Raw genomic sequence first — 12,682 nt, forward strand, 5'->3', positions numbered from 1 at the left:
GCAGTGAATTAACAAGCGCCCACATGTGACATTCAACCCTCCTAATAAATTCAAAAGAAACTAGAATCGAAACGGGTAAGATAATTTTTTGCTGGGATCGATGCTGATAACTACACCAATAATAATCTGAGAAAAGTGGCTGCCATAAACCTAAGCCCTCTCGCGTAAAAACCCAAAAGTGAGCTCTAGGGGAGCTATCCAAGTTTGAAAAATCAGAAAAAGAGTGAGTTGGTTTTGTGTTTGATTTGTTTATTTGAATTAAGTTACTTATAAAGTGTTGCGTTGGAGTGAATTTAGAGATTTATAAATTATGTTTAAATATTTGTTTAACTAGAATGTTAAAATTATTTAAAATTATAATATAATGTTAATTAATGAGAGTTTGGGAAGTTTTCTTTATAATAGATATACTAGAAGTAAAGGTTTCAAATTGTCCACATCCTTCTCAAATGGAGGGGTATGGTTTATTTGCAATGGATGGATTATGAAAACATTGTTTTTCACTACAAGACGTGTCAACAACATGGTAACCTTTATGATGCCTTCCGATTTTTGTAAGGGCCCTATTCCCACTTAGATTCTAAGAAACAAAATCATGGTTGGCAAGATTCAAGGGGATCAAAAGGACCCAAGACTAATGTGACTCGCAATCAGGGCAACTCCCAACAACAGAGGTACCCTACTACCAAAGAAACACCTTTAATCTTAGCTTAGCCTCATATAGAGTCAAAGCATCCCTCAACAGAGGGACTTCACCCCTTGATCAAACCCGATAAAGGCTCATATGTAATTATGGCTCCATCAATGAGTAGGTACAAACACACCCATGAATCGGATCACTTGGATAGTGACAAGGAAATGACAAATGTGCCAGAAGCTTTGGCAATAGAGGCGTCTCAAAAATATTGTAATTATCTCACCTATATCTGTTCTGGACAAACCTTGAGATATGATAGATGTCTTGAAGAAAAAAAAAAAAAAAACTTGATTTATAATTGTAACAAATTAATATACAAACAAATATTTATTAACACTAATAATGATAATTATTAATGGTTATTAATAATACTATTAATAAAAAATACAGTATTATTATTAATAATTAATAGTAATATTCATAATACTATATTATAATATAAATATTAATAAAAATTAGATAAAGTGTTACTCATTACTAAGATAGCATGAAGGAAAAAGGTTTGATGATACTACCTAAATGAATAACTTCAATAAAAGTGATCGTGTTGAGATGTGTTTTAGAATGACCTAGATGTTAACTAAATGAATATATTCAATCAAAGTGATCGTGTTGAGATGTGTTTTAGAATGACATAGATGTTATCATATATAAGTAATGTTAGTATAATATATTGACTCTGAAACAATAATAAAAATTAACGAGGATAATTAAGAAATAAATTTTATACTCTTTATATATAACATAGAGATTTAACAAAATTTATAATTATGACACAATTTACATCAAAGTTAAATAAAGCATAGAATTGGGTAATGAACTAAGAGTGAGATTTGGAACATGTAAACTAGTTAAATTTCCTAAGCTTTTTAAGATTTCTCAACTTTCTTGATTTAAAGGGAAGAGAAAGATACAACTCAGATGGTTATCAATTAGAAGGATATTGATAATGTTTTAACTTTATGCAATTTTTATAATTCCCATTACCAACGATAAGAATATTGATAAAATTTTACTTTTATGCGAATTTTATAACTTCCATAACCAACCATAAAAATATTGATAAGATTTTACCTTTATGCAAATCTTATAACTTCTGTAACCAATGTAATAATTCATATAAACTAAAAATCGAAAAAATTCCCTCCAATTTCTCAATATTTCTCTATCCACTTAGCATCTTAATACTCAACTCCTAAAAATTGCATGTTTCTTTCACCCTTTGGTTATACGGTATAGTGACATAAATTAAGTAGAAATATTCCATTAAACTTATATAGATAAAAATTGGTTGTTTAAGGATGAAAATTATTACGTAATTGAGTACATGGGAACATAGAGTGGGTTATTAGCTGTTAAGATGGAATGATTTTAAATCCAAAATCTAGCAAAAGTTTTTTAAAAGACATATTTGAGGTTTAGTGAATATAAAAAGTAAAAGATATAAAAAAATAATGATTTTGTTAGTAAGTTATGTTTGAATTTTTTTTAATTTATAAATTTTATTTTCAAATTTTATTTACATTAATATGTGAATTTCTATAGGAAAAGTTTACATTTTTTTATTTCATTGGTGTTTGTTAGATCTAAAGTTAAGATAGATGTAGTTAGTTTTGATTAAAATATGTGTCAAAATTTTAGATTATTATCATTTTGTATATGTATACATCTTTTATTTATTATAATCACTTAAAATTTATTAAATACCATCTATATTCTAGAGAGTGCTATCAAAAAATCCATAGATTTAAAGATAAGATGAAGGTAAGCTAGCCTTGATTAAAAGATATGTCATGAACTTTAGATTATTATCATTTTGTATATACATGCCTTTTATTTATTTTGATCACTTGAAATTTATTAAATATCATTTATATTATAGAGTACTATCAAGAAATCCACTTCTAAAGTTACATGAGAATTAAGGTGAATAATAATATAATAACAGTATTGAATGATGAAGGAGATGTATGATACAAAAGTAATTAGATGCATATAAAAAATGATACATATATTATGTAATGACCAATCTCAATGTGTCTTCTTCAACATTTCTCCCCATGCCTACCAACTTTCTTATATAATGGGTAAGCACCAAGTGGTCTGACTATGTTGTAACACCAATATAGATCGATACTTAAGCATAGATGTAACAAGCTCTGAGAGGAATCAAATATCTTCAGATGCAAACCTCTTTTAGAGTGAAAACTTTGAAAATTTTCTTTTGCATCTCTCTCTCTCTCTCTCTCTCTCTCTCTCTCTCTCTCTCTCTCTCTCTCTCTATATATATATATATAGTTTAAATTGCATTTTTGAATGTTATATAGATTACATAACTTAAACTTTTTAAGTCCAAAACTTTTTTTTTAACTATAAAACTTATTGTTTTCAATTATTGTACGTGATATATACATATTTTTTTTTTAACAATATATAATATATAAATAGTTGACAGTAAAATATTTTACATAACATGTGCATTGAGACATTTTATCTATGGACTACAATGTTCACACTCTTTTATTATTATTATTATTATTATTATTATTTTAAGTATACTTCAATATTACTTAGTCTTGCATATTAAAATATATTGAATATTTGATTATATACAACATTAAGTAGTTTATTTAAACCATGTTATGAAATATTTTTAAAAAGTATAAGGTTTACACTTCTTACTCATATCTTCTTTATTTTCTTCTAATAACATTATCTCTTCACATCCAAATATTTTATTTATGACTCAGAATGAGTGAAATAATTTTACCACATTGGATTGTAATATCAAGAAGGATAGATCTATTTTAACTCTAGATCTACCAAGTGCCAAGAGGAATCAAATTTCTCAAAACGAAAACCTCTCTTTTAATGAAAAAATTGAGAAAATGCTTGTGACTCAAGAGATTTGGTTCCTCTCTCGAGTCAACATGGATCTATGTTGGTTTTGAGCAAAATACTAATAAATTAATTTTTTTTTTTGTAAGCTTGGTAGGACCTTTCATTCATTCATTCATTTGCAAAAAATCAGGTTACATCCATGAAAGATGTTTTGTGGTCTCAACCTGTCCATTAGGAAACTAGGTCTATTGGCCACCAGGTCACATTGTATACCATCCAAAATCTGAGACTCTTAAGTCTCTCAAACAAAGCCTTATAGCAATGAATGTCTATAAAGCAGTTTACCCCTAACATACTTACAAAAGTAATACTAACTGACAAATACATAATCAAAATAAACAAAAAAGAAGGTTCGCTACTATTCATTAGAGTACCCCACTAGGACTGGGTCCTTAGCGCTAGAACCTGGTAATTCTTATTGAGGAAGGCACATAATGTTCTTTTCAATACAATGAAGATGGACATTCTGTTGTTGTATTTGAAATTAGACAAGTTGAAATTCTTTCTGGATTTCCTAGAAACAGGGGTTAGACTTAACGAAACCTGTAGAATTCATAATAACTTGGGCCACAATACTCTTCATCATCTAATAAAGGTGCACCATCTGTTTGTACGGTGTGATCCTACCTCGGGTATTGCCAGGATCAGGAACCTGTAAACACCAATCCTCAAGCTACACTTCATTCTCAGCCCACTGGTTGAGATCTACCTCCCATGACGAAATCAATTGCTTTACCTGAGCAGGAGTACCTTTGTCATAAGATTGGGCTGCGACATTGATATGATGCCCATCAAAATTTCTACCACTCCATATCAGTGGCTATGAAGAGGAGTAAACCCATCCACCTCTATTCCCAGCCTTTCGACTACGACCTCGACCTCCAATTCCCAACGGACCAGCACCCAAAGAAGGTTGAGCCATATCTATCAACCTCCAATCCAATACAATATACCCTTCCACCCAAACCAGACAAGCCACAGTACAGGAATAGACCTGCGACATGAAAACTGAGCAAAACCCCCAACTAATAAGACCTGACACATATTCAAAGGAAAAGAGAAAGAATCGAATAACATTAGGCTCAATCCATGCAAAAACGCAACAGGTCAAGAGGGCCAGCCACCAACACCACTTGTTGCAAATCACCAGCACTTCATGCTCAGATAGATCACTTGACACATAGAAACTAGACATGGTTTGTCTCCTCAGAAGGGAGGTTCTACAGACCGACTCCTCAAGCCAACTCCCATAGAGAAACTCACCATAACTATAAAAAACCAGAGGTGATGAAATAGAGGAGACTTTCACGTTCCAGTTCATTAAATAAAAAGGAAAACGATTTACATTGGGTGCACAGTCCTTCCACAAAAGACAACTAACCCAAATTGTTCCATACATTCCCATTTGAAGCAATAAAATACCATATAAGACGGATACCGACATAGAAACAACAGACACAATATAAAATTTAACCACATAAACATGCTCATTTGTAGAGCAAGAAATTCCAATTTGCTCAGTAAGAAATTTGCAGGAGGGGTCGACTACCTTGCATGCAACAGTCATAAATATAGTTTGTCGCTGGCGAGGAGGGGAGAAAAGAAACATTACATACCCAACTACCATCACCATGAACCCGAGGCTGGTGATGTCCTGCAAACAAAACCTCCCTACTGAGATTACCACCAGAGAATAAGGACCCAGGCACCACTACTTACCGCCTGAAACTAGTCTCCAGTGCAAAGAAAATGCATGAATTAGGCTATGCGCCCTCACCACCTGGAGGTTATGAGCCCTGCGTCGTATCTCTCCAACATGAAACTTACCCATGTTGCCTTCCACCCCACCGTCCTGATCACACATGAAAGGTCCTTGTATGGGTCACCCATCCGGTTTGTCACCCTTCATATCACCATTACCGAGAGTCCCGTGAGGGACGATGAACAATCTGGCTCCTCGGTCGGGAAACTAATAAAATGACTTAACCCTAAGATTTTTATTTTATTTATTTTTCACTAGTTTTATATAATATGTACATAGTTGACTTTGAAATATTTAATTTATGATTCACATTCTCCTCATTAAAATGTTAACGTTCCCCCTCATATTTTGAAGTGAAAAACATATTTTCATAAAATATGATCTCTTTTTGCATGTACGTATGTATATATAGAGATAGATTGAATTAAATTTTTTATAAATATTTTTTAAAATGTTATCTATCTATCTATCTATATACCCACATATTAAATTATTTTTGTTTTTAATATATTTTAAAATTTTACATGTCAACTCCATATTAAACAAAGAAGGAATACAAATCTCCTTCATACCTTTAATTAGAAAGAATCTATTAATGGAATAAAAATTATTTCACTCTTTCTCTTTATATTTATTTATTTTCGGTTTAATGTTGGAAAAGTAACTGTGAATAATGCAGCTCATGTTGCAACACTTTCCAAGTCTTTGTAATTTTTTAATTTAAAAGAAGTTGAAGCTCGAGAAGGATTTGATCCAGAAGGCCTATTTATTGCACATCTAGGTTTTATTAAATACGAGAACTTGTTTACAAGAGTTGTAGAGAAAAGAAAACAGAGTCACACTGCTCCAAGAAAAAATCAACCACCGAAAATGAGTACTAGATAAATTGTTGAAGAAGAAAGCATCAACACTGAAACAAAGTACAAGCAAAGAGGTGCAAACCCTCCACACCAATCTTCACCTTGCACATATGGAACTGATTTGACTTCATCTTCGAGTCAAAGAAAGAGAAAATATCCTGTAAGTGCAAAACTGATTCATGATTAGCTATCAGCTGGCAGAGATGGCGAAGAGCCTCCTTAGACATTCATTCTAAACAAAATGCACATCGTTGAATCGACCAAATCTAAAATTTGCCTGAAAACATGAAGCATTGAACAAGCTATGAACGTGGAAATTGAAAGTGCTATACTACCTGATTGGGTCAGTACTAGTTTAGTAGAAAATAAGAAAATGATGGAGAAAATTTCTAAACAAGCTTCTACATTCAATGATTTTCCTGTCACTTTGCAAGATGCCAACTATAATAAGGATAGTCAACCATTGAAAAATGAAAAAATAAAGGTGCATAGTAAAAGGTTATTTATAAATTAGAAATAAATGTTGATGTGTCTGGAATTGCAGCTAGTTGACTCATGAGATTCCATCAAGCTACTTGTAACGCACTTGCAGTGTCTATTGACCAACATGAAGCAAATAACCTGATATTGAAAGTAAGAATAAAAGATATAAAAAATGCTCTAAATCTAGGTCCTTTGTTGATGACTCCACTCATAATACAGACATTGCCTTTTATAATTTCCCTTGCTAGCACATCCCATGGACCTAATAAAGCTCTAAAACTCCTTAATGCAGTCAAATATCGTATTATCACTAATAAATGCAAAAGATTAGAAATCATTGAAATTGCATGGCAAGAAGCTTATGATGTTATATGTTTAGGACATGAAATCAACTCATTTGTTTATTTTGTTAAAAGTAATGTTAGTGAAGACAAGCATTTCATTAATAATGACTTGCTTAATTTTGGTGAAATTATTGAATTGTTTTATGATCTAGACAAAACAAAGGAGCTCCCAAATGATAATAAAATGAAGCAGATCACAGATGGATGACTTAAAAGAATCAACACACTAGAAAACATTATTTCTGAATGTGAAATCATGAAGGATAGAAGAGGCGATGTGTTTCTAGAGGAGGTGGAAAATTTTCAAGATCTAAATGGTCCATGCATCATACACAATTGTGAATTGATCACAAAATATATGATAATAGTTGAAAAAGGATAAAAGATTCAATGGAAAGACAATTTGATGATATAACTAATTTTATTACAGAATAAATTAGCAAATGGCTAATTACCTTTGTTAGTATTAATGAAGAGAAGTTTTTCTTAGTTTCTCAATTACAAAAAGAGGCTATGGAGATCGCGAAGTAGATATTCAATCAACATATTAAGATAGAGATTACAATAAGTCCAATAAAATATTTCATTAAAGCTATGCTGAAGAAATTCGTTCAAGACATCATGGATCTGAAATAAATTTGATAGTGAAACAATTATCACATATTCTTTCACATATTGTAATTGTCCTTAAATCTTCGCACATTCATTTTCTATTTACCAATATTTAATTATGCTAATATCATCAAGTCTAATTTCCAATGCAGTTCCTTGTTTTCTTTTGCAGTTTCCTTTTTTCATACTATGGTCCATGGGAGCCCAATCCTAATCCCCATTGGGACGAACACATTTACTTTGAAAATTAGGTAAAATGATTTGATAGTTTATTTAGACATCAAACATAAATGTAGGTTTAGTTACATAATCTCTTCCATCTGCATGTGGTTTAATTTTACCAGATATATTTGTTTTAGAGATAAATTATGATTTATTTTGTTTAATCACTTCCCCTGGAATCTAGGAGCAGATAGTTAAAGAGAAGATGCCAAAATAACATAGTGAACGAGCTCATGAGCTGAGATGGTGAGATTTTTCATTACTGATATAAGGGAATTCCTTTGAAAATTAGAGTTCTTATTGTTTTGCATAAGATCTTGTATGCATCTAAATTCTATGACATTACTCAAAAAAATTAATAGAACATAATTTTTTGAGGATATGATTTTAACTTATATATTATATCTAATCTTTTGTTACTGGTCATAGTGAGAATGAATGGTCGAGAATTAGATTTTAGATATATGTTTCATGTATTGTATTTCTTTTAATCATAACTATGATAACTGAAATTTGAATCTCAATAGAGTTCATGTTATTGTGATTGTGTTGCTTAATGTTTGAGACTTATGCTTTGACCTCCTATATTACATCATGCATACATTTTCCAAGAATACGTAATATAAATATAGTTAAGAGTTTTTCTAATTTTAGTAGTTCTATTTGCTATGGACTTGGAATAATGTTCATTGTTTTAATAATTTAAATTTTTTCAGAGTGGACAGTACATGAAAGGATTTTATTGAGCTTTCCAAGTATCTCACTATTGTGCATATTGAAAGCTTTTTCTGTATTTCGAAATTAAATTGATATATTGATTTTGTGCAATTTCGATTTTCAGGTGTACATTTGCTTGATATAAAATGTTTTGATCTTAAGCACAATAATAAGTTCTTAGAAAATGAAGCGTTATTATTCCAAAAAAAAATCACAGTGTTTATCTCATTTCTATTATTTAAATTGATTTAAGCTAACTAAATAAACTATTTATGCATTCGTTCACGCATTTCAAAAAATGTAAGAAGCTTTAATCCTTTTAATTTGTGTGGAATTTAGAAGTGTGATAAATCCCTTCATTTCTCATTGCCCCTTCTGTACAATGAAAACATTGATTGTCCCATCACATGCCACGCTCTTCTCACACCTGCTCTCCTTCCTTTGCATATCTGTTAACCACCGCCCCCACCTCTCTTGCCTTTTGAATATTTATATCTATCTTCTTTAAATAATCCATATATCTATGCACCAAAGATCTCTTCAGAATTTTTTTTTTAAACAGAGCAATGGTCTAATTATTGTAGACTCACCTATTTAATCAAATTTATTTTCTTGAACATAATTGAATTGCAACAGGAGTATATCCAAAGAAAATGAAATGTGCACAATTAAAATGCTTATTGCCCCTCTACACTCCATAGAATGTAAGGTTTGATTCCCCTCGAAAATCCACACAATGAACTTGTGCAACTCGTTTGAACCATTAGTTTTTTATCTCAAGTGAATTGTAGTGCTTATTTCTCTTGCATTTGTGATTTCACATTTGTGCATTAAATACTTATTATCATTATGCAATATTAAATTAAGTGATTTCTTACTCCATATTACATAATACTAATTTAATATGTAGGTTTGAGGCATGGACAAAAAGGACTAATTTTGTGATTTGTGAAGGAATTCTAATTTTGTGATTTGTGGAAGAAGAAAGGTTGTAGAGGAAGTGCAGGACAAAGAGTGTGCAGAGAAATTGAGTGTAGGAGATTTTGTTCATTGGAATCATGTTTTTTTCCTCCGCAACATGCATAATGTTCACTTCCCCTCCACATTTCGCACAATGAAAACGTTTATTTTCCCTCTACATACCACACAATGAAAATGGTCACTAACACTCGTAGTTCACATTTTTTTCTCACCCCTTGTTCTTCTTCTGCGTTGCGCCTCTCCCCTATCTCCATATTCCACATAATGAAAGATTTTTCACCTCTGCATTTCGTATAATGTATCAAAAAATCTTAATATTTTTCTATAATTCGAAGGCACATTGTTAGGACACCACATGTGCGAAGTGCAAAGGTGACAACAAGAGTTATGTGCGGAAATAAGAAAAAGCAAAGAGTAGTTTGCACAATAAAAGTTTCAAATTCACTTCCACACTGCACACAAAGAAAATGTTTACTACTCTTTTGCTTTGCACACGAGAAAATGCAGGCCCCACTCTAATATTAAATGGCATCTCCTTTTAATGTGTAGCTATTAACTATGTTTAGTATAACATATCAATCCAAACCTTAACATTTTGTACAACATATAAAAAATATTTATATTAGATACAATAAAAGTTTTGAATCCACTTCCACACTCCTAACAAAGAAAATGTTCACTGCCCTTTTTCTTATGTGCAATTATAATGTTTACTTCCCTTCAACATTATGCATTTCCTTCACTTATGCAGACATGTAAATAATGAAAAATTGTAGAAATGCGGGCATTTTCGAATAACAAGAAAATGAAGGTCTCACAAAAAGAAAGATAGCCTTAGTATCTAAGATACATTTTTGAAGGGCCACATGTGCAAAGTGTGGAGGTGATGATAGGAGTTATGTGTAGAGATAAGCAAGTTCGACTCCACTTTCACTCTCTGTACAAAGAAAACATTCATTTCTCTTCTGCAATGCAGCCTTAGTATCTAATATCAAACAAAATCTCATTTTCACTATTAACTATGTTCAATATAATGTATGAATCCACCTTTGTATTTCATACAATGTATCAAAAAATCTTGGTATTCCGTTATAATTCTAAGATACATTGTTGGGTGACCACATGTACCAAATTCAAAGGTTTCGACAAGAGCTATGTGTAGAGCAAAGAAAAGGTAGTTAAATTTACGATCAAAGTTTCAAATCGACTTTCACACTCTGCACAAACAAAAGGTTTCCTGCCCTTCTACACTGCATACAATTGAAATATTTATTGTCCCTCAACACTCTGCACTTCTCACACTTATGTGAATGCATAGATAATGATAAACTGCGAAAATGTAGATATTCTTAAATAACGAGAAAATGACAAATTGCAGAAATGCAAGTATTCCCTCAAGCATACGAAAGACTCTTTCCGGGATATCGTATAATGATATTGTTCACTTCTTATTCATTTCTTAGTGGGTTATTTTAGTCCTCATCGGTGAAACACATATTCATGCCAAAGCCTTGGTTAAATAAAAAATGTCGAGTTACAATCCCTTTTACTATAGATACCATTAGAGAAATTTTAAGGTCTAAAATAAGATTCAAAACAAAAATGTACAACCAAAATAAACTTTATAAGAACCAATAGGATACAAGATGATGATGTACACCATGGGGGATGATTCACCATTTTTGGAGTAAACAAGTAAAAACATTAAATAAAAAAAACCTATTTTTCAATTCATATTTTCAATTTATCTCCCCATAGTTTTACTAAAATTTCGAGTAGGAGCACTCATTAGGTGCAAAATTTAATTTCTCATCCAAGGAGTACCCATGTTGCATATTTTCAATGGACCCTACTACACGAAAAATGAGAAATACATGAAAAACATGAATGCAGTCATGTTTTTTCATGTATTTATATTTTTTCTTATAGAAGAGTCCATCAAAATTATGCAACATGGGTACTCTAGATGAGGAATTAAATTCCACATCCAACGAGTACTCCCACCTCAAATTTGATTAAAACCGTAGGGAGATAAGTTGAAAATACGAGATGAAAAAATAGTCTCTTTTTTTTCCTTATAAAATTTGATGATGTAATCTAATCTTATTTTATTATTTCCACCTTTATTTTATAACTTTCCTTAGGAGGCCCATTTAGATCTCAAAATTTCTCTAATAGAAGATAAGATGCTACTCTGGGCATGCATTCATACCTACTAACCAAAGCTTACATGACTATATAATTCATCATATAGTCCTTTTTCAACAAAGTTTATACACAAATGAGCCATGTATTCATATTCATGCAAATCTTATGGTACACACCTTTTAATGTAATGTAAAGAAGACATTCAAGCCTTTGATGTGGCTAAGCATTTCCTATAATTTCTCTTTCTTGATGCTTTTGCAACTAGGTTGTTGCTTTGAGCTTTCGCCACACATGCATGTGCTTTACAACTTCTCGCCATCAATTGACAAGAGCTATGTGTGGAGATAGGTGAAGACAAATAAGTGTCATGTGTAATAAAAGTTTTCGACTCCACTTCCGCACTTAGCACAAATAAAGTGCTCACTGGCCTTTTGCACTGTGCACAATTTAAATGTTGATTACAGGGAAAATTTTAAGAACCATCCCTAAATTTATAATTATAATAAATGGGTGAATATCCATGGTATATAGGAAAAATGGAAGGTGATTTTATCAATAATATAATATGTATATATAATTTTTTGGCGAAACTCTCACTAGGCATGGCGAATATTTTACTCAATTATAAAATCTTGTAAGATCTTGGCGAGTCTTTCACTAAATAATAAAACTTTGTAAAGTCCTAGTGAATCTTAGCATAGGCTACATGATGGTTTAATTCCCCCATTTAAATAGGCTACATTCTAGGTGAATACCATGGGTCAATACCATGTGCCATTTTGGCGAATACCATGGGTCAATACCATGTGCCATTTTTATTTTTATTAATTCTAATATTAGGGTTAATAATGGTTTTTTGCATGGTATTAATAACAATCTAGTCCATGGTATTTGTCTCATAGTATTTTGGCCATAGGTTTCACCTAAATATAACCCATTTTTGAGTGTTCGTAAA

Source organism: Pinus tabuliformis, chromosome 7, assembly GCF_031772625.1.
Source record: "Pinus tabuliformis cultivar Carrire ecotype Pingquan chromosome 7, CPIR1, whole genome shotgun sequence".
Taxonomy (NCBI): Eukaryota; Viridiplantae; Streptophyta; class Pinopsida; order Pinales; family Pinaceae; genus Pinus; species Pinus tabuliformis.